Source organism: Rattus norvegicus, chromosome 5, assembly GCF_036323735.1.
Source record: "Rattus norvegicus strain BN/NHsdMcwi chromosome 5, GRCr8, whole genome shotgun sequence".
Lineage (NCBI taxonomy): Eukaryota > Metazoa > Chordata > Mammalia > Rodentia > Muridae > Rattus > Rattus norvegicus.
In genome coordinates this window covers 166832654-166854937 of record NC_086023.1, presented here as the reverse complement: position 1 = coordinate 166854937, position 22284 = coordinate 166832654, and the positions used below count along the sequence as shown (strand labels likewise).

Genomic DNA, 22284 nt, shown 5'->3' with positions numbered 1-22284 from the left:
AGTCCCTGAGCTAAATCTGTCACTCTGCCCCTTCTCTGGGGGCTCACCTAGCTGTTACTTCCATAGATGTCTGATGGCCACTCTAAGGGTGATTCCAAAGTGGCTGTCATGCCAAGTGGCTAGTCATTTGACTCTGTCACTGCCTACTTGTCTTTGGTCAGACCCCCCACTTTTTTAAAAGGTATCTGATGATGACAGCTTCAGTCCATGAATTTCTTGTGGTGTGTGTGCTTGCGTGAGTGCATGCTCTTCCTTACGTTTTGAGACAGGAGGGTCTTACTGTGTATCCCTGGCTGTCCTAGAACTCACTACATAGACCAGGCTAACCCTGAACTCTTAGCGATCAGCCTCCCTCTGCTTCTTCAGTACTGTGACTAAAGGCATGCCACCATGCCTGATTGGCTAATCTGTGCATTTATGAGTGTACCTTTCTTATGGAAAAGTGGTATCTGCATGGTGGTAGGTACCCCCATAGTCTTCTTCAAGGGGGGGTCCTACCTTGTACAAAGGCCAACTTAAGCCTCTGGGTGCTCTCAAACCTCAAGCCCTAGGCTCCAGAAAGACTGATGGAGGTTGGCTCTGGTTTGAATGAGGAGCCATAAAGGAGGGTTAGGGAGGCTTCCATGCTCTCCACAGAGGGGGCCTATGAGCTGTGCCATTTAAAGAAATGCACAAAACTGTGGGTTTCAGCTGAGCTTGTCTTAACTGATACAGTCCCTGCTGAGTGGGCTTTTGAGCTGGGGTGTGCTAAAGAGGCTGGGCCTGGAACCTCTGTCCCCAACATTTCCTGTAAGGCTCCAGAGTAGGACTCAGTTATGCCAACTCTCCTCTATCTGAGTGGGATTATCTGCCATGGCCATGACATCTGCCAGCTCCCCCACCCCCACCCCGGACAGCTACCCAGAAGACACATTTATTTTAATACATAAGAAGCAGGAGGGGTTGGGGATTTAGCTCAGTGGTAGAGCGCTTGCCTAGGAAGCTCAAGGCCCTGGGTTCGGTCCCCAGCTCCGAAAAAAAGAACCAAAAAAAAAAAAAAAAAAAAAAAAAGAAGAAGCAGGAAAGGGTCTATCGCCTCAAAATGACGGTGTCACCCCTGGCCCACGAGCCTTGCGTGCGCACCACCTGGGCTCTGGATTTTCCTCGGTCCTCATTTTGTTCCATTCTGACCCAATCTCCAGGAGCTGTCTCTATTTTCACTCTAACACGAAGCCCACAGCTCCAAAGGGTCTAGCAAGTTGTCCTATATAATACAGGCTGGGGATGGCAACCCCGGGGCACCCGTCCCTATTCACCCCAACTTCTGATTCTACACTCACTGCCCTGGAGGGAGATGTCTCTGCACGTCCCCCCACTTGGACATGCTAGCCGTGGACTTTATCAGTCGCTGCAGTGCTGATGTTTGGGAGTGTTGGGAATAAATGAGTTCACAGAAGCCATAAGGAGAACAAGTTAAAGGGGATTTCTTTCCCTTTCTGCATTTTGTTACAAAGTTACAAGGAGAAATCCGCATGTTGTCAGTCTTACAGTCTGAGCAAAGCCAATAGCCTTCCCAGGTGGAAGTCCGTCCAAGTAGTAAACTCCTTTCTTCCTCGTTGTCCGCCCCGTGCTAGCTGTAGATATTGCTGCGAACAAGCCACCCACAGCTGAGGGGCTCAAAATAACACAAGTGCATTTATTTCCTGGGCACTGTGGGTTGATCGCGCTCTCTTGTGCAGCTGCCCTCATAGGACTGGTCACGTAGCATCCTGGTTTCTTGCAGGGAAGCTCAGAGGCATTGAAATCCAGTGTAACCTCATTTTGTGTAGGTGGAAAGGGGCTCAAAGTAAAGGAAGCAGAAAGCTACCACCCAGGGACTTGGTGTGCAATTGGACCCAAAATTCAGGCTACTGTCCCCAGCCAGGACCTGCCACCTACTGAACATTCCAAAAGCCCTACAAATCTCAGTGTGGTATCCCCAAGTCAACCACCCAATGGGGTGTTGGAAGAGACCTCCGTTCAGGAGGTGTTTCTCCAAGATTAAGGAGGCCATCACAGTCTTCAGGGATTTGATCGATTTGACCTTGCTTTTCCCACTCTCCCAAAGGACTGTTAGAGATGGCCACCTCCTGGCCTGCAGTCCTGGAAGTCAGCATCACGAGACATGGAGCCTTCACTGAGAAGCCCTCAAGTCCTGAAGCACAGCCCTATCTGTCTAGATTCTGCCCCTTGCTGCCTCACAGAGCTGGATAGGCAGGGCTCAGTGAGCAAGGTTAGCCTTGAGCCCCCCTGACCTGAGGTTAGCCTTGAGACCCTTCCCCCTAAAATGACCTGAGCCCTTCTCCTGAGGTTCAGCTTTCTTCCTAAGGCTTAGACTTGTTACTATCTGTGTGCATGTGTTTGTGTGTGTTTGTGTGCATGCGTGTGCATGTTTCACAGCTTTATGTATTTTTACACACATAAGTGCTTTGCCTTGTGTGTGCCTATGTACTATGTGGGTGCCATGCTCCCCCAGAGACCAGAAGGAAGCATTGGATCCTCTGGAACTTGAATGGTAGATGGTTCTGAGTTCTCATGTGGGTGCTAGAAATTGAATGCAGATCAATTCCTAGATCATTCTCATTCCCCAAAAGAAACCACCATGCTCTGAGCCCTAAACAACTAGAAATCCTCTTTGTCTCGATAAACCTGCCGTTCTTGGCATTGCCCTGTAGAACGAATCAGGCAATGTGCAGCCTTAAGGCTGGCTTTTTTCTTTTTAACCTAGTATGCTGCCTTCTGGAGTCATCGTGTAGTGTGTGTATCTGTCCTTCCTCTCTGTTTATTGCCGGACAAACATACAAATGTGGAACATCTGTTTCCATTTCTCTTGGGTCCATAGCTAGGAGGAGAACTGCTGGTCTGTGTCATAGCTGAAGGTCCACCCAGAGGAATGGCCAAGGCACTCTGCAAAGCGATCCTACGTCCCCACCAGCACAGCAATGCTAATTATTCTTTATGACTGTCTTGGTGGTGGTGGTGTTTTGTTTGTTGTTTGTTGGTTGGTTTGGTTTTAGACAGAGTCTCAGTATCCAGCCTTGGCTGGCCTGGACCTTTCTATGTGGATCTGGCTGGCCACCTGCCTCTGCTCTCAAGTAGAGTGCTGGAGTTAAAGGTGTGCTCCACCATGTCTGGTCCACAGTAGTTTTCGCCAGATGCTGAACATCTTCTCGTGACTTTACTGGTCATTTTTTTTTGTCTTCTTAAAAAGAAAAAGAAAAAAGCTCATTTGCTTCCAGGCTTGGTTTAAAAAAAAAATAGTTACTTGCTTTTAAACTTGAGCTGTAAGCATTCTTGATTTTAGACGAAAGTCCCTTATTAGAGATGTTTACATATTTTCTCCTTCTTGGTGGGCTGTCTTTCTACTCCACAGTGCACAGCTTCATTTAATTTGACTAAAGCTTGGTTTATTGTTCCTTTGATGGCTTGTGTTTTTGAGAAAATACTTAAGAAACCAATACCGAATTCCACATCATGACAATCTGCTGCTGAGACGCTTTAAGGCGTTCTATAGGCTGGGCTCTTGCAGATTTTTGTTAGTTTTTATATACTGTGTGGAGGAAGGAAAGGTCCCGTTTCCTTCTTTTGAGTGTGGAGGCAGGGATCCAGTTTTTTTTTTAATTATTTATCTTATGTATCTGAGTACACTGACTGTCTTCAGACACATCAGAAAGGTCATCATACCCCACTACAGAGGGTTGTGAACCAACATGTGGTTGCCGGGAATTGAACTCAGGACCTCTGGAGGAGCAGTCAGTGCTCCTACCCACTGAGCCATCTCTCCAGCCTGGGGGTATCCAGTTTTACAGCCCACTTGTTGGAAACACTTCTTTTATCCATTATAGCGTCTCATTGCTCCCGCTGTTGTCTTTTTAAAGACATAAACGCACATATTACACTTAACTTGTGTTTAATTTAAATTTTCTTTAAAAGATTTTATTGTATGTATTATATGCAAGTGCCTGGTTGCATATGTGTGCACCATGTGCATGTCTGGAGGCTGAGAGGGACAGGAGACGGCAATGGATCCCCTGGAACTGAATTACAGGCCATTGTCAGCCACCATGTGGGTGCTGGGAATTGAACTCAGGTCCTCAAAAGAGCAGCAAGTGCTCTTACTGCTGAGCCAACGCCCCTGCCTCTTAGCTGTGTTAAAATGTTCTTTTCTTTACTGTCTTTTCCCTTCCTGGAAGCATACTCGATTGTTATCAGACCGGAGAGGTTGAACTGTGCCTCAGTATCAAACAGTCCAATATTCGATGTCAGTGGTTGGTCAGCCATACTTCAAGTGTTGTTGGGAGGACTCTGCCCGTGACGTACCTTCAGGGGGTCTAGGCATAGAGAAGCCCCCACTTTATGTAAACAAGCGTTCACAAGTGTTGGGACCGGGGAGATGAGTGTGGAGGTCGTATTGCTGGCTCTTCAAATCTCTCTCTGTGATGAGACAAGTCAGTCCACTTTGCACTGGCCCAAGAAATTCACATGGTCACATGAGCCCACCCAGAGCAAAGCACCCCTGAGGATGGCATCAGGAAATGTGAATTCTCCCTTCTCTCCCTGCAGGGTACCCAATGGAAGCGCTGATTTGGCCTTTCTGTTGCGCACCTGAAACTTTAACCATTGTTAAGAAACTCAGTCCTTTTAGAGTAACCTCCAGACTGCCCCTTTTTAAGTGCCTGGAACAGGATGACATGGGGGGCAGCTTCAGACCCCGAAGTCTAGGTCTGCTGCTTGCAAGCTGACCAGCCTGGAACAAGTTATCTCCCTTCTTGGAGCCTTGGTCTCGTACTCTGTCCTACTTGCAGAAGAATGAACAGTAATGGATAGGACTGCCCAGCACAATGAGAGCTGTAACACCCACCTAATCCACTATACTTCCCTTCCCCCCTATCAGCACTCGGGGTCCCCAGTGAACAGAGGCTGGGCTAAGATTACAGCAGAGGGACAAAAACTGCCCTTGGTCTGGCTTCCACCAACTGGACTCATAACTAACTCATGAAAGCTTTCCCTTTCTCCATGCCAGAAAAGGAGCCAGGTCCAATCAAAGCCACATAAACCCCCAGTGTGTTACTTTCTTGAGTCACAGGCATGCCCTGCCCTTTCATTGTCTAAAAACACAAGGAGCAACCCACCACCCCTGGGCATTTGGCTGTAACACACCGTGAGCGCTCTGAGTTAGCTCCAGAAAGAAGCATCCAGCTCGCCCCAGCTCACCCCAGCTCGCCCCAGCTGTGCCCAACTCTCTGAGCACTGGCCAAAGAGGACGCTTGTTCCCATGGTACAGTGGGGACATGGAGTGGCAGGAAGTGCCTTCTAGGAAACTATGCCCATCAGAGGAATAGTAAGAGGACAGTCCAGCTGCCGAGCCACTACTGCAGGCTGTCTAGAAGCAAAGCGCCAGCCTGTAGACCCCGGACTGGACAGGAGGGCTCAGCCGTGCCTCCTACACTGCACGCAGCAGCCACAGACTCCACGGTCTTCTCATACCATGTGGAATGGGGTTGCTAGAAAGAGAAGGAAGTCAGTCCTATATTCCTTGGGGTCTGGGGTCTCACCCCAGACAGCTGGGATTCCCAGGGCTGAATTTGCCCCTCCTTTTAAAACCAAGAGAGAGACAGAGATAGAGAGACACACAGAGAGAGACAGAGAGACAGAGAAACACAGAGAAAGAGAGAGACAGAGAGAGAGAGAGAGAGAGAGAGAGAGAGAGAGAGAGAGAGAGAGAGAGACACTTTATAGGCATGCTGGAGCATAGGGTGGGTGTGCCTCCTGGTGTTCCTATCATTTACCTACCCAGTGTGGGTGTTCTTCACAGTCGACCCAAGGCAATCCAACAATCAGCTGAGAACACAAGCCCAGCTGCACTGTTGTTCAGAGAGATACAGGGCTGACCCGCTGACCTTTGAGATCTTGATGAATGTACAGTATACATATGGAGTAATGCACAGATCACAGATACAAAACTGAAACTGCTCAGGCCAACAAGGGAACTTGAATCTCAGAACCTACAGCCCCATAACTCCTAGTCACTGCTTAGAAGCTCGAGATACCCATATTTAGTTAAGAAAGTAACCACGGCTAACTCTACAAAGTGTTTACACCAATTTAACACTTGCCCCATAGATACAAAGAAACAGACCGCATAGGTATCAATTTGGGCAATTTGTGTCCAACGTTAAAGTGTCCTGACTACTGCTCCTGCACCTTATCCCTTAGACAGAGGCAGAACCTACTCACTGTGTGCTGCCGCTCCAGAACTGACAGAGGTGTCGGCATGGTTCTACCCACTGTGGCAGGAAAAAGTTCGAAGGGTGGTGAGGTTTAAGCCAAGCCCTAGATATCGACAGAAGTTACTCTAACACATGAAGGAGAGTTGGGAAGTTGTGGGGCTCCTATGTGGGGCCAGAGTAGAGGCTTGTGGACTCTGAAGAACCTAGCGGGAGTGTGAAGATGGGGTGGAGTCCGGATTATGCTAGCAAGCTTGGGAAGAGGATGCGCTCACGTTCAGTCTGTGGCCAGACTCCGCCACCTACTTGGCTTTTCCTGCTTTAGAAGCATGAACACTGTATGCCCTTCACTTGGAATCTAACCACGGAATCACTGCTGGTTGTTCGAACGTAAGGGCTATGCAAAAGTGTATTGTTTTTTTGTTTGTTTGTTTTTATGATCTGATTGGGTAGGATCAAGAAGCTCTTCCCTTTCTCTGTAGAGATTTGTAACTCGGAAAGACATAACGTCATTTTAAAAGTCAATATAAAAGAAAAGCAAACAAAAGATGACCCTTCAGGAGCGTGTGTGGGTCACACTTTCTATAAGCAAGGTCTTGGTGGGCGAGTGGTTAACAATAACGATAGGATATAAATGTCTGAGAGAAATAAGGGTCAGTAGCATTCCTCTGGGACGTCTGAAAGGGCTGTGTGGAGACAAGGAGCCTTTAGAGTTGTGTTTGGTTTTGTAGTAGGAGGCAAGAGAATATTTTGGCAAAGTATCCAAGTGGGTGATTACAGAGCTGTGAATTAGGGAGAGCTAGGCTAGAACTGAGTAGGCGGAGGCCCCATGACTCCAGCTAAGGAGTTGAGCTCTGAACACAGAACTGGAAAGAGCCTTGAACTCCCAGGGGGTGCAGTCAGTGTCACAGCCCTACTGTCCTCGGGCCTCACCTCGGACAGCGCAGTGTCCTCCTCCCCCAGCTCGCTGCATTGCAGACACCCGGGCCGCAGGGCCCCTGAGAGTGGGCTCCCGGCCCCCCCGACGGCGCTGCGCAGCTAGGAGCTGCAGGGAACCTGCGGCCAGGGCGGCCGGTCGGGCTGGGAGACGCCCTGCCTGCGAGGTGCATCCAGGCTGGAGGCCGAGGGAGTGGCCGCGAGGGCAGGGCGGTGGCTCGGGCCCCACGCAGGCCCCACGCGCGCGCGACGGCAACCAGGCCCGGCCCGACGCCGTCCAGCGCGACGCCGCCAAGCTGGGCGCAGTTCCGGCGCAGTCCGCGCGCTGAGCCGCTCCGCGCCCCACACCTGCTTCTGCCCGGCTCCAGGTGACGTAGCTTACTTCGATTGGTCCTCGCGGTGTTGGAGGCGGAGCCGGGTGCGGTGAGCTCACCGCCGCGCCCCTCCATTGGCCGTGCGGGCGCACTCGGGCTGTGGCGGGGAGACCGCGGTACTCGGAGCCCAGCGCAGCGTTCCAGCGGCGGCTTGTGGAGTGGAGCGACTCGGGCGGGGCCGGGCGGGGCCGAGAGCTGGGCACGGGCGTCTGGGCGCCGGACGGACCAAGGGTGACTGTGCTCCCACGTCCCAGTGAGTGTGCGCGTGGCGGAGGGGCGAGGGTGGAGGCTGGCGCGGGGGCGTGGGGACAACACGCGTGCTCGCGGAGAGCGAGCGAGAGTGAAGAAGGAGAGCGTCGGAGAAGCTAGGTTTAGGCACGCGTGATTCTGGAACGCGTGGGAAGCAAGGCCGTTCGGGTTGTGTCTTTATAGGCGCGACGGTGAGTGCGTGCGTGTTTATGGCGCGAGTGAACCCTGGAGTGTGCGCGGGGACCTGGTGTTGTGGGGGCGTGTTTTGGAGCGAGCGGGGGAGTGCGGTCGCAGCAGCAAGTAGGTTTGAGGACTGCGTGTGAGACGCGCGTGCTTTGGGAGCGAGTGGGGAGCGCGTGTGGGTGTTCGGGTGAGCGTGGGGAACCGAGCTGTGTTTCTGGAGCGATCGCTGGCGCGAGGCCCGTGTTTACAGGAGGGCGTGTGTTTGGGTGAGCGTGCGCAGAGCAGGTGTGAGACACGCGGGCTCGTGGGAGACGGAGTGTGTTTACGTGCGCTAGGGAGCGCGCGGGGCGGGCGTTGGTGCGCGTTTCTGGAGCGCGCGTGTTTATGTCGGCGCGGCGGGGGCGCGCGGGCGTGGGGCGCGCTCTTGCTCCACTGCTGCGCTGAGCTCCCCCTCTGCCCGCGGGCCCGCGCCCCTTGCCTGAATCCCCGCCCGCGGTGCACGCAGCGAGGGCAGCGAAGGCCGCTTTGTTTTCCTTGAGCTCAAGGCCGGTGGGGAAAGTTGAGAGGCAAGGTGTGGAAGAACTTGCAGAGAGCTTGGCTTACCTGCAGCCCAGAAGCAAGGGGGAGGGGGCACCTTCTTCATGGCCATCCGTTTAGATGCCCAGGGTGGGTTGTCTTGCTCTTTGATTTTCCGTGGTTTGCACGGCGTTAGAAGTAGCATTTACCATTGTCAAAACCCATAGGCTACTGTAGAACAGCGGAATCCACGTCTGAGTGTTGTGCATTGTCTTCTTGTCTCGCCATCCTACTTGGTCCACCGAACCTGAGGTAGCAATGAGGGTAGCAGACCCAGTAAACAACCAGGAAGCGCGGATCTCAACAGTGCCTCTTACCTTGACTTGGTTAAACGGGCTACGTTTCTCCTCTCAAACTCGCATATAATAACTGTGCTCCCAGCCAGTTTTGTGGTAAAATGGATAAACAGTAGCTGGACAGAGTTTCCTCCAGTCTTTGTGTACAGAAACTATTACTATGAAATTCAGTAAAGAAAAACATTAAGCAGCTTCGGTAAATCATTTGTTATTTGAAAACCAAACTTAGTAGGTAGCAGATTAGCTTATGGGTCTTTTTGTGTTGGATTTAGGGAATGATAATCCTTAATGTAGAAAACAGCGTTTACTTAAGAGGCGTTTGGCTTAGTCGTGGAAAAAAAGCATTGAAGTTGTGAATTGCTTAGGAACCTCAGTGGGAGTGGGGTCTTGGTTAATCCCACTCTGGACAATCCAAGTGGACATGGATCGTTTAAGGAAAGAATGAACAGGGTTGCATTGTTTAAGGCTTTTAAATCTCCGGCGAGCCGTTTCAGACTTGCCCTCAGCCTTCTATTCAGGACTGAGCTGGGTCCTCCTTCCTAGAATAGCCGAGTGTAGGGTTGGGCTGCTTCAGAATTCGTGGATAACAGGTGGAACTGAAAATTCTTTGTTTCACATGAGCAAATCATGTGGAAGAATCAGTCGCCAGTGAAAGTATCCAGCCCAGAGGCGTGAAGCTCTTACTGACAGCTAGGATTCCAGGCTCAGCTCTGGAGAGGCTGGCCCCTGGCAGTGTGGGTCATGTAAATGGAGGGGTCTAGAGTTTCCTTTGGGAATCTGTCGTAACGACTCCGGGTGTGCCACTCTTCCTCACGAACTTGAAAGTTTACAGTACCGTGTGGAGAGCCTGCCTTAAAGAAAATTGGATACGTTTGAGCCTGCCTTAAAAAGAATGTTAAAAGAAAATTGGATAAGTTCGAGCAAAACACAACTCTCCGTGCTGCCCAGTAAAAATCAGAGGAGACCATTTTGTCAGGCTTGGCGTAGCCCCGCAGGGTTTTCTGGAAACCTTCATCTTTTCCCAGCCTCGTGCACCCGCCTTCCCCAGCTCCTCACTGACGACTGCGTGCTCTTGTGTCTTTTTCATATTGAAAGGCCGCTGCTTTCTGCAGTTTCGAGTGATTTTAATGTCTGTGTCCCTTCGACGTTTTCAAGAGAGGGAGGTCTCAGTCTGTTGCCAGGTCTTCATTATTAAACATGAGCAGAGCATCATCCCGTCACGGTGCCCGAGCCTAATAGTTGGGAGCCGATCTCAGTTACGTTATTTCTTTGCCAGAAAGCTTCTGGCAGCCGCCCATGATGTGGTTTGTTTGTGTGTAGCTCACCTTCCAACGAGGGAGGGGGAGGGGCCTAAGGGAGGCTACCGAGATACAGATTACACTTGAATCCAGATAAAAATAGATGAAATAAAAGAGGATTAGACAGGAAATTGAAGGCTCAAGAGAGGGCACTGGGGAAACTATTGAAATTAGTAAGCAACACTAGAAAATCTTACGCACTTCCTAGGGCTTCTACATAACTCTACTTAAGGCTATCCAACAATTGCAGACTAAAGCAACCTGTGGGTGATTTTTGTCTCTCTTAACTATTTTAAGACAGTCGTCAAGTAATTTTAAATAATAGTGGGAGAAATCCGGATGATAAGTATGAAGTTACACTGATGGTCACATGTTAATATTAGCCACATTTAGGAAGTGCTTATTAGCCTACTAATGACACATATGGTTATTGTCACCTCGTGTCATAGGGGTCTTGGTGCTCAGACCTGCAGGAGTCTGTATAAATAGGCTCACCCTCGGCAAAGCCCCTCGAAAGCCTAGAAGCCAGATGACTTCTTGCTGTTATCCGATGCTCTTTCCGCCCCCCCCCCTCGGGAGCTGAGGACCGAACCCAGGGCCTTGCACTTGCTAGGCAAGCACTCTACCACTGAGCTAAATCCCCAACCCCTCTCTGCTGTGTTACCACACAGTAGGCAGACAAGATGCTTTTGCCATCTGGAAAAGTCACTCTTTAAAACTGACAAGATGGCTTACAAACAAACGCAGGCGCGGAAGGGGCTGCTTCTATGATCCTTCTCGACGCCTCATTTCTGGAGAAGTTCTTCCTGTGAATTAATCAAAACTTTGGCAGTGTGGTATCTTTTATTTGTTGGATTTTGCATTGTTGTCAAAGACAAGCACAGTAGAACATACCATGTGGAGAGATGGGCAGACCCCTTCTGAAACATCTGCTATATACAATGTTTCAAGCAAATTGTAACTGGTCAGAAGTAAGTTGCAGAAAGCTATATAGGAAGAGCAGATGTTTGCAGTACTTAAACTGCTGATAAGCTTAACCTGTGTGTGTGTGTGTGTGTGTGTGTGTGTGTGTGTGTGTTGTGGGAAGCAAGGGTGAATACATGGGGTTTTCCATTTTTTTTTTTTTTTGGTTCTTTTTTTTCGGAGCTGGGGACCGAACCCAGGGCCTTGTGCTTCCTAGGTAAGCACTCTACCACTGAGCTAAATCCCCAGCCCCCCATTATTTTAAACTAAGACTTGTTACCTTCCTTGTTAACAACCATGTCCTCTGTACATTCTTCCCATCCATCTCCTACCTAACCATCGTCCCCACTGTCTAGGTCTGTGACATGGCTGAAGATTAGGGACCTAGTATAGCAGCCAAGCCTGAAGCTTCCATAAGTTAATACTCCATGTTAAATGCTGTCTGAATGTTCTCCAAGCTCGACTCAGGTCCCTCCATATCGACTCAACCTTTTCCAGCATCTGGATAGCTCAGTGGCTGTTAGTGGTGTGTGAGGGGGTGGCTTCCCTCCCTGACTCTCCCTGGCGTGACACAGTCTAGCTGTTGAAGCCTGACGCACACCAAGAGGGACAGCATTCAGCCTCATGCTCCTTGGTAAACAGTGACAGAATCTTGAAGTGGAAATATTCTTTAAGCTCGAAACCAACACGGTCCTATTTATACATTAGGTCTGGTCTTGTCTCTTGGCAGTCTAGACACAGACGTCATGTGATCTCCCACTGAGGTCAGTTCAAGGTCTCCACTGGATGTGAGTCCTTCTTAAGTGGTCTTGGGGCGACCCTGAAAACCTGGACACCGAACCTGTGGGAAGTGGCTTAGGTCAGACGTGTGAATCATCTTCACGGGTTTCCTAGGGTTGGCGGGGGAACTTGCTGTCCAGGGATGCGTATAGGCGACAGCTGTTTCGTGTCATATCATACAGTAAGATGGGTACTTGAGTGGTGTGTTCACTTTGCCACTAACTAAACTAGTAAGGACTGCCTTATATCATCCCTGCGTCTCCACCCCTTACCTGGCTCCCAGAGTTGTAAGTGATTCAAGAAGTCGGTTCAGTGGGTCAGCACCACCAACTTTTAAAATTCAAAGCTCAGTACACATAGGAAGTGCTTCTGTTTCAGCAGTCTGTGTGTCCGTCTGCTTGCCTGTCTGTCTGCCTCGTGGGTTCTGTTGCTGTAGGCCCACAGTAAGAAAGAATCAAAGGGTAATTCCTACACCGCCTTTTTCAGGTCTGGTGTTACGTTGCCATTCTGCTCTGCTGGGTGTGTCTTGGTGCCTCAGCATTCAGTAACTCAAGGCTTGAAGAGTTAAGATTCTTCGAGACACAAATCCGACGACAGATGGTCTGCAGCTAGGCCAGAGCACAGTCTGCCTCTGCCATTTTTCTGACTTCTGTGGGTGATGAGCGTCAAGTTGTGCTCCAGAGAAGCGCGGCGGCTTGGTTCTGCCGTCCTTTTCCTGTTGTCTGGAGAAAATTACAGCAGTGTAAGGGCGGGACTAAAATAGGATTGGTGATAGGAATATTTTTACTTATAAGTGAAAAATAGAACTTTCCTGGTATTTAGCAAAAAGACCGTCATTTTACAGTTTCCTTTTTTAAAAAGAAATTAAACAAATTAAACTTTATTTTATATGTATGAATGTTTTGCCTGCGTGCATGATGCGTACGTGGGCCCTGTGCTTGCCTAGTGCTCATAGAAGCTAAAAGGCATCAGATCTCCCAGGACTGGATACAGCCGGTTAGGAGCTGCCCTGTAGCTGGGAGTCAAACCTGGGTCCTCTTAACTGATTAGCCACCACTTTTAAAATTAGGGAGAAAAAAAAGGAACCATATAGGTAAGTCAGCTATCGTATATGGGCGAGCATCCCAGCTTGTTACGACTCAGGGACAACATTACGAAGTCAGTTCTCTCTATCAGTCTTTATGTGGTTTCTAGGTTTGCAGAGGAAACCCCTCCCCTTTACTCACCCGCCCCACCACATGCCTCCCTTTTAGCTGCAAATGACAAGACTCCCTCTTGAATCAGATTATGAAGAAAGGAAGTCCCTTGCGTCATTGAGTCCAGGTTTGGCATTTTCTTCGGGGACACTGGTTCTGGGTACTCAGGTGACGTCCTAAGGAATGGTACTTAAGTCATATGCAGTCCACCTTCTCTTGGCTCTTTAGTCTCAGGCAGGTATTCCTGAAGTGGCCTGCTCAAAGCGCCAGCTTCATACCCCCTGGTTTAGCAAACTTGTCTGGGAAGACAGACCGACCTTTGCGTTTCCCCGAAACGTTCCTTATTAGCACAGATGAGCCACTTTCTGGATTCTGGCCCAGCTGAAGTCAAGTGTCCGGCCTTTATCCACTCACCCCGGGAGCCAAGTGCCAGTCTCCCCTTAAGTACAGGGCAGGAGTAGTTTTTAGTCTGGGCTGTTGTGACATCATACCATCTGCAGGCAGTATACGAACGTAGGAGTTTCCACAGTTCTGGAGGCTGGAAGCCCCAGATCAGGGTGCCGGAGTGTGTGGTTGTTTTCTCCTGGGTGGTGTTGCCCAGCTGTTCATGTCCCTGTGTTACAGAAGAACAAGATGGCTCTCTGGGACCTCTTTAAAGGGCAGTAGTCCTGTTCATAAGTACTCCACCATGACCTGACTGCTCACCAGAGACCCCGTCTCCTGATGTTACAGAATTTGAATGTGTGGCTTTGAGGTAGGCTCAGAAACACTGTATGCAACCCCCTCCCCCCAGGCCAGAGGAAGGGAGGTCAGGTGGGCACGCTGTGTGGGAACTGACACTTTGTGATCCTTACTCTGATCGTCACTTTGAAGCCACAGAAACTCAGCAGGAAGGTGCCTTGTGTGTTCTCGATCCTGTCCCATTTTGAATGAGGAGACACCAGAGCTCATGGCTGTTTATTGACCTCCCCCCACCCCCACCCCGGGGAGGGTTGCTGACCAACGCTCCTTAGGACCGTTTTCAGAAAATACGATTCAGCTTCTTCACATCACACACTTGTGGTTTGGACTTCCCAACAAAGATTGTTTTTAAGTACCTTGTCGTCCTCTCTTGTGAAAGAAACCATTGATTGCTCTCTGGCCAGAATCAATGCCCTCAGCTTTTGAATGTGTGAAAGGTGTTTTGGTTCCTACTGTAAAAAGCCAGGGAGAGCAAGCTGTGATAAAACCCAAGGCAACCCAGAGAAAGTGGGGAAGGGAGCAGCAGGAGCAGAAAGCGGGCACTCTTTTGTGTGTGTGTGTGTGTGTGTGTGTGTGTGTGTGTGTGTGTGTGTGTATGTGTGCGAGCGCATGCATGGCATACGCATATGTGCATGTGTGCATGTGTGTGCATGTGCATGTGTGTGCACACGCACACATGTACATGCCTGTATGTGCACGTGTGTGTGTGTGTGTGTGTGTGTGTGTGTGTGTGTGTATGAACACATGCATGCCTCCTGGTGCAAGCTTGGAACAGAGAGAGTGATCTGAAGAGTGGAACAGGCTTTTAATTTCAAAACCCTCCCCCCAGTTACTGCACTTCCTGCAACAATATCCAGAGCCCCAAAGGGTCACAGACAGGGAACCAAGGGTTTAAAATCTATGACTATGAGGAACATTTGTTTTAAAAAAGCTTATCGGCCCATCAATAATACTTCACACTTTTAACAGTGCTAGGCCCTTGGGCTAGCCTGACAACCATTTAAACCTGCAGTAAATAGCATTTGCAGGGGAAACAAGAAACGTAACATGGACAGGCGTTGTACACTACAAGGCACTAAACTGCATAGCTTACAGAGTATAGCGACACGTCACATACAGTTACAGTACGTTCCCAAACCAGGGAGATGGTGACATCACGTCATAAAACTGTGGTGCTTGAGCGAAAATCTACATAAGATGACTTAGGAAACGGGGTGGTCTTCGGTGAGGAGCCTTGTATAGAACTCAGAATGATACTCCAAAATTTTATGTATGTGAGGACACTGTCGCTCTCTTTAGACACACCGGAAGAGGGAATCAGATCTCATTACAGGTGGTTATGAGCTACCATCAGTGCCTACGGAAGACATTTCTTTCAGATAGCACTGTGCATGTGTGTGTGAGTGCTGCACATGCATGTTTCTTTGTGTTGTGTATGTCTACATTTTTTTTTCTTTTTCTTTTTTTCAGAGCTGGGGACCGAACCCAGGGCCTTGCGCTTCCTAGGCAAGCGCTCTACCACTGAGCTAAATCCCCAACCCCGTGTGTCTACATTTAAGTGTGTGCCAGTGAGTGCATTGCCTACAAAGGCCACAAGGGGGCGATGGACCCTCTGGAGCTAGAGTTATAAGCAGTTGTGATTGTGAGCCTCCTGGCCGGTGCTAAAACCAACCAGTCTCTTCTGGGACAGCAGTAGCACCCAGCTGCAGAGCCATCCCTCCAGTCCCTCTTCAGATGTTGATACTAGGGATGGAAGGTCATGTATGTAGGCAAGTGACAGGTCTGATCCTGACATCAGTGGCCTCTTGTTTCGTCTGGTCTCCTAACCCTTGGAGCTCTCGGCGATGCTTTTGTGCGTGTGCCTGGCTCTTGATTTGACTTCATCTAATGTGTCAGTTGTACGTATTTTCACCTGCCGCCTCAAACAGATGTAGCATCCAGGATTGCAATGGCTATGCAAGGGGAAGGAGGGGACTAAATGGACTCTGGGAGGGATAGCCAGGAAAAGTGAGGAGGGAGAAAGGAACCGTGGGGTGGGGGCTGGCAGTGGAGGCTTTCTGTGGCTGGTTGGCTGCCAGAGTTCATGATTAACCTTTAGGGGTTTTTTTGTTTTGTTTTGTTTTGTTTTTAAGATTTATTTGTTTATGAGTACATACCAGAAAAGGGTATCAGATCCCGTTATAAATGGTTAATTATGAGCCACCATGTGGTTGCTGGGAATTGAACTCCGGACCTCTGGAAGAGTAGTCAGTGCTCTTAACGGCCGAGCCATCCCCTTGATCCATTTTGTAACTGTTCCTTACCCCTTTAGAATGGAGTGGTTCAGGAAGTCCACTCCGGGGACTTGTGTGACTGTAGCAGGACAGGGCTGCCCCGCATGCGCTTGGAACACTGGCTGCCTTATGCTCTTCTGCCCCACCTGGAAAGCCAGGCCCGATGGAGTTGGGTTCAGACCTGGCCTAGGGTGTGAGTGCTAAGTACCACAGTCAACACATGGATTGAGCACAGTGCCGACACGGACTTGTCCTTGTTCCGGGGCAGGACAAACAGCCGTCTCAGAAAGATGCGGAGGTCCAGGCACTTCCTAAAACCTGTTCTTCACAAAATCTCTCAAGACCCACGCTGAGTCTAACAAAATGTATATCCCTTTATCAGAAAGACCTGTGGTGGATTATAAAATACCATCTTTAAGTCTTTTATCTGTTGAGACTTACCTGTGTTCTCGCCACTATTTTAGGGACTAAAAAGTACTATGTCTATATTTATCCCAGAGTTTATAGCATTGCAAAAAAAAATACGGTTATTAAATGTTCAAGTTGTGGGATAGAAGTATACCATTGTAGAACCTCGTCTTTAAAAAATAAAAGGCTAGGCTGGGCATGGTGGTGCATGTCTTTAATCTCAGAGGCGGAAGTGGGGGGAATCTTTGAGTTCAAGGCCAGACTAGTTAGCCACGGCTACATAGTGAGACCCCGTCTTAAAAATAAACAAAGATAACTCGCTTTTGAATTACTTTGAACTTCAACATTCTCACAAGTTAGCAAGTCATCAGAGTGTCTGTGCAGATGGCACAGTCAGCTTTGAGAGCCAAGGCATGCCAACCGCAGGCCTGCAGGATCTGAGTCTGGAACCAGCAGGGGAATTCTCGCAATCCGTGTGTGGAGTGCATGGTTTCTCAGACGCTGAAAACTACTGTGAGTAGAAGCCGGAACTGGAAGCAGCCAGGGTTCTCTGCCTCCTCTTCCCAGGTGCCCTATAAAGCAGCCTTTCTTTTGTTACTAAGTTTCCACCTCCGCTTCCTGTAGCCTCCTTCCTAACCTTACAGAGCACTGCTTTTAAGGTAAAAACACAACAAAAACAACAAAAGAGGTTGAATCGCATGGTCTTGGTGAGAGGTCTTGTTTGTTTCAGAAGCGGGTGTTTCATATCTCGTCAGTGGGGTAGATAAAAAATGGCTGTGCCAGATGAAGGACAATAAGTGGGAGGGGAATGTGTGGGTGCATGCCGGAACCCCTGCCTGCATATCTGGAGGTAGAGATAGAAGGATCAGGAGGTGATGCTGGTCGTTGTTCTGGGCTAAATGTGAGTTTGAGGTGTATGACAGCAGGGATTAAATAAATAAATAAATAAATACATAAATAATAAATAAATAAATAAATAAAAGCAAGAAATTGGTTTTAGTAACTTGGTTAGAAAAAACAGACCACCATAGAAATGACAGTAGCTTGTTACTGAAGTTCACATCTTATCTTTCAGATGGGTGAAGTCACTCATTTGCCAGATGTTTCTCAGTGTGTATTTCCCTCCCTCCCTCCCTCCCTCCCTCCCTCCTTCCCTCCTTCCTTCCCCCCCATCCCCTTTTAAGACAGGGTCTCTACACAGCCCTGGCACTTTACTGTGTAAACCAGGTTGGCCTTAACCTCACGGGGATCCACCTGCTTCTGCCTCCCCAGCGCTGGGACTAAAGGTGTGGGCCACCATGCCCGGCTCAGTGTGTATCTCTTATGTGTCCTGAATGCTGGGGGTGCTGTGGTGGGGCTGGACATAACCTGGTGGCCTGTCTGTGTTTTGTGCATCAGTCAGAGGCTGAGCTCTCGTTTTAGACGCTTGTTGGTTAACAAAACTTGAGCTGTCTTGGTTATCACAGCTCCATAGCCCCAGTTCAGGCACAGTTCTTTCTGTCCCTCTTCCCCCATACTCTCCCCAGGGGAGGATTTTAGGTGGCTTTTGATAACACTGGTAACCACCAACCTGTCTTCACTTGAATACCCTGTTTTGCCTTCTGACAGTCCTGCCGGCTTTGTCCTACTCAGTCCTCAGGCATTGGGGGTTTTTCTCTGAATTTCCTTTGTACAAGCCAGTATTAGTTTTCCTTCCACCCCCTCATCCTTCTGTCTCTCCTCAGAGTTGCAGGCCGGCACCAGTCTTGGAAAAACCTCAGGCATTGGGGTAATCTGCCCCTTCCCCCGCCCCCATGTCTGTCCGATGTCTCCTTTTCTGTTTATCATGTTTATTTTTTATTAACATATACTCATCATCTGCAACTACCGGGCTTCATTGTGTGTTGCATTTTCTCAGTGGGCTGGGACCGTTGAGGCTGCCCTCTGATTCGGCTGCCTTTTGGGGAGTTAGCACCCTTCACTGTAGGAAAGCGAGCACTGACCCTCTAGTCAGTTCTTGCAGTACCTTGGGGCGCTCTCCTGCCACAAGCTCCACAGAGACAGCTGAGCTCCGCAGCCACCCCACGAAACCTTGGAGGGGAGGGTCCTTGGAGAATAAGCTCACCCTGCGCCTCCAGCTCTCTCACTGGACAACCGCAGGTGGGAGAGACTGGTTGGGCTTGCAAGGCTCCTCGCTGCTGTCTCCCCAGTCAGTTGGCTTTGTTCTGCAGCCTCCCAGAAGAGTCTTTGGGCATTCCCAAGACTCTTGTTCAGAATCGTGTGGAACAAAGACATGGAGGAGAAATCGGACTCCCAACCCCCCCTGCAGATAGAAGCAAGTGGCGGAGACACCCTAGCTAGGACAGAAGTTCCATCCAGTGTTTTGGTCCATAGAGTAGGAGGGTTTTTTTAAAAAGCGGAGTGTGGCCGTTTTTTCCCCCCCTAAGGCTAAATTTAGCAGTTGCTTTGGAAAAATCGGAGTGGCACAGTGTGTGCCTCATCGTGGACCGGTCCTTTCTCTTCCCTCTGCACTTGGACATCTTATGTGGCTTGCCAGGGAGGAGGAGCAGCTTAATGGACTCCGGTGGCCCCGTGAATTCCGGGAAGGAATGAGGCGACTTGACTTGCCCCATCTTTCCGAGCTTCCTGAAACACTTAGGAGACTTCCTGAGCAGCAGTTACAATCCTTACAGAAATAATCTCGGCCATGCCTCCTCCCGCTCGGTCAGCCCTCGCTGCCACTGAAGCCAGAGGCTGTAAATGGAACGAGAGACGGCTTCTCGTCCCCCATCCAAATAGCAACAGGAGGCACATGTGCACTTGAGACACAAATAGCGTGTTTTAAAATAGCAGATGGTATTTGATGGTGGCTCCTTCATTCATTTACCTGCCAAGGCAAACTCTCCCCCTCTGGCAACAGGACTCGCCGTGGCTCAGCGCACAGGACGCGCCTCTGCCTGTGCTGCCCATTAGCCGATCGGTTCGGCAGACACCCGTGCCCTAGCACGCGTCTGAGGCGGCTCTAGAAAATATTTCCTTTTGTTTCACATAATCGAAGGTGCGAGTTCGTGAAGCAGCTCAAACTGATGGACTTGTTTAACACTTTGGTGACTTGGTGATAGGCTCTGGTTTTTTGCCGACAGTGAGCTCCGCACTGGTGGTTTGCAGAGCCCGTCTCCCGAAGGGGGCACCTGACAGTTAGGGGTCAGTGATATTTTTAGTGTGCAGCGCCAGCGGCTGCAGAAAAGTGACATTGCTCTGCTAGGAAATTCCAGCTTGAGTCTGTGAGGAGGACGTCACATGGTTGGGTCTTGCTGACAGGCCTCTCAGCCAAAACTGTGTAGTGACATCATTTCTTTACCTGAGCTGGGGGGGAAAAAAAGGGCAGGCAGCCAGGAAAACACAGCTTCCCACCCGCCCCGCCCCCCTTCCAAGTCAGCTCCTTTGCGTTTTGACCGTGTCAACCAATCCCTCTCTGCCCACTGAAGGAAGCAGTAAGAACTGCTGGTTGGCGTATAGATCCACTGTGGCAGTGAAGTTTGCTGAGTCCTTGGCCAGTCGGTAAATGACCTCACCAATATCTTGGCTCCCAGGTGCTTAGGTTGGAAAAGAGTACTCCTTCCACCGAGCCCTCACTCTGCCTGTGCCAGATCCCTGTGTCCCAAAAGCCCACAGCCTTGCCAGGAGTGGGATGGCGTATAGGAAAGTAAGCGTGTTATTGTTTGCTGAACTCTCTCCAGACACAAGGCAAGACTGGGAAGGGCAACTGGGTTCAGGGGAAAGAACAACACTTTGGATTCCAGCCTGTGTTCAGATCTTCCGTCCTGATCTTAAACACAGCATGAGCTTGGGCTAGCAAGCCTCAGCTCTCTCCTCTCTAAGAGAAGAGGGGGGCCCTTCAGTTGTTGGAAGATGGGACTTAGATATGAGGTGTGCCTGGCTTCTTGGAGGCGCTCCCTGTCGCAGCTCAGCAGCTGCTGTTATTGCCCCGTCGAAAGCGCTGGCTGAGCTCACGAAGCATCAGAAGTTTGTAGGTGGACTGGGGAAACGGTGACATTAGCTAAGGCTCAGAGGCACGGAAAATTCTTTGTGTGTTTGGAGACAGTGAATTAGGAGAAAAGGGGGGTTGAGGTACCCACCAGAAGACAGAATAGTGACCTGGAGCAGTTGCTGGAGTATGCTGCAGTATAACAGAAACATTCAATTCTGTATTACAGGTTCCCAGAGACCGATTTAACTTAGACATTTTTTTAGATACATTTTAAGTATTTTTGCTTGCATGACAATAATTGTGAAGGCCAGAAGAGGGCGCCATATCTGTTGAGGACCAGCTCAGACAGCATGGTCAGCCATCCAAGGAGGGGGATGTGCAGTGACAACCTAGAGCTGGCACCCGCCCACACCATTGGTGGATGAAGCAAGAAGTTCTAACCACTTTATTTTTTCCCCTTATCCCTTTTATACCACCTCAGCTCCGCGGCCACAAGTTACACATTCTCTAAAAACAATCACCATGAAACACACTCTTCAAAAACATTAAAATTATTGCACAGGTGGAGAATTACAACGGGATTATAGAGTATGTATTCTTCTTTCGAAGTTCACGCCTAACTAAACATTTCCTATCTGTTTTTCTCTTCACGCATTTGTCGTAACCCCAAAGTAATAGTTGTTTTGCCGTCTACTAACCAAGTTTAAGCAAGGCAGTCTACAGTAGCAGGTCTCTCCCCGCGCTTGGCTGGTGACAACTTGGATTTACCAAGAAACAGATCATCATCTCTCTTCCGCCTCGTTTTTGAAGTCCTGTTCTGCTAAACTGGCTGATCATGTATCCTTAATTCTTCTCCTCAGAAGTATTCACTCTTTATTCATAGCCGTGTCTCTTCACGGTGCACAGGGAAACCAGTGACGACAGCTCAAGATCTCAAGATCCAGGAACTTAGACCCAGCCTGGAATGAAATGTTTCCTTTGATCATTAACTTGTCCCAAGCCTATTTTTCTCTTCCAAGGAAAATCACACACTTTTAAGGCACGAGAGCTCACCGTGCGCCTTCTCTTAATCTGTGCAGCCATGACTGTTCGACCTGGGATGGGGGAACGTTCTGCTATTAATTCTAACCCTGTCAGAACAACCTAAACCATCTCCTTAAACTTTCAATCAACTCCCCTAACTCCCTACAATGATGTAAGCCAGGAATTCATCTAAACAACATCACGTCAAGAAAGCTCGTCTTCATATTGATCTACAGGAAAATTGCCTAAGAGAGTGAGGGCCTCCTCACGCACAGTCCCACCATGCCAGATTCAAGAGGCATATAGCAAGAACAGACACAGGAAGACCCAGCAGCAGCAAGACGTTCTACAGAGAGGAGGCCCCCCCAATCCCGGGCTGTGCCTCTCCAAGGTACATCCATTGCAACTTCGCCAAACAGTGCCACATCTCCAGGAAGCTCACCTGCCCACCGTAGTCCCTCCTGCCTGGCATCTGCCACTGATCTCTGGAACGGGGGTTACTGATGGCTCCGAGCCATCCTGTAGGCGCTGGGAACTAAACATGGGTCATCCTCTGCAAGAGCAGCAAGTGCTCTTAACGGCTGAGCCGGTCTTGTGTGCACCGGGGTTCTGTCTGCGTGTATGCCTATGCACTCAAATCCGGTGCACAGTGAAGCCAGAAGAAGGGATCGGGTCCTGTGTTACAGACAGCTGTGAGCTGCCATGCGGGTGCCGAGAACTGAAACTCAGGTCCTCTGGAAGAGCAGCCAGTGCTCGTAAACGCTGAGCCGTCT

The 22284-nt window shown here is 49.6% G+C and overlaps 1 protein-coding gene across 24 annotated transcripts in view; it reads left to right on the top strand.

Annotated features, from left to right (window-relative positions):
* Camta1 (calmodulin binding transcription activator 1) overlaps nucleotides 1–22284 on the top strand; it is an 847864-nt gene that overhangs the window by 784565 nt on the left and 41015 nt on the right. For 3 of the 24 annotated variants that reach the window (XR_010066440.1, XR_010066437.1, XM_063288089.1), the window contains exon 1: nucleotides 7650–7808. The exons of 19 other annotated variants lie outside the window; for them this stretch is intronic. The gene's annotated coding sequence lies outside the window, so the exon portion shown is untranslated. Of the gene's footprint in view, nucleotides 1–7636; nucleotides 7809–7848; nucleotides 7996–22284 lie in introns of those variants that run through there. 2 more of the 24 variants (XM_063288090.1, XR_010066438.1) reach the window with 2 other exon arrangements.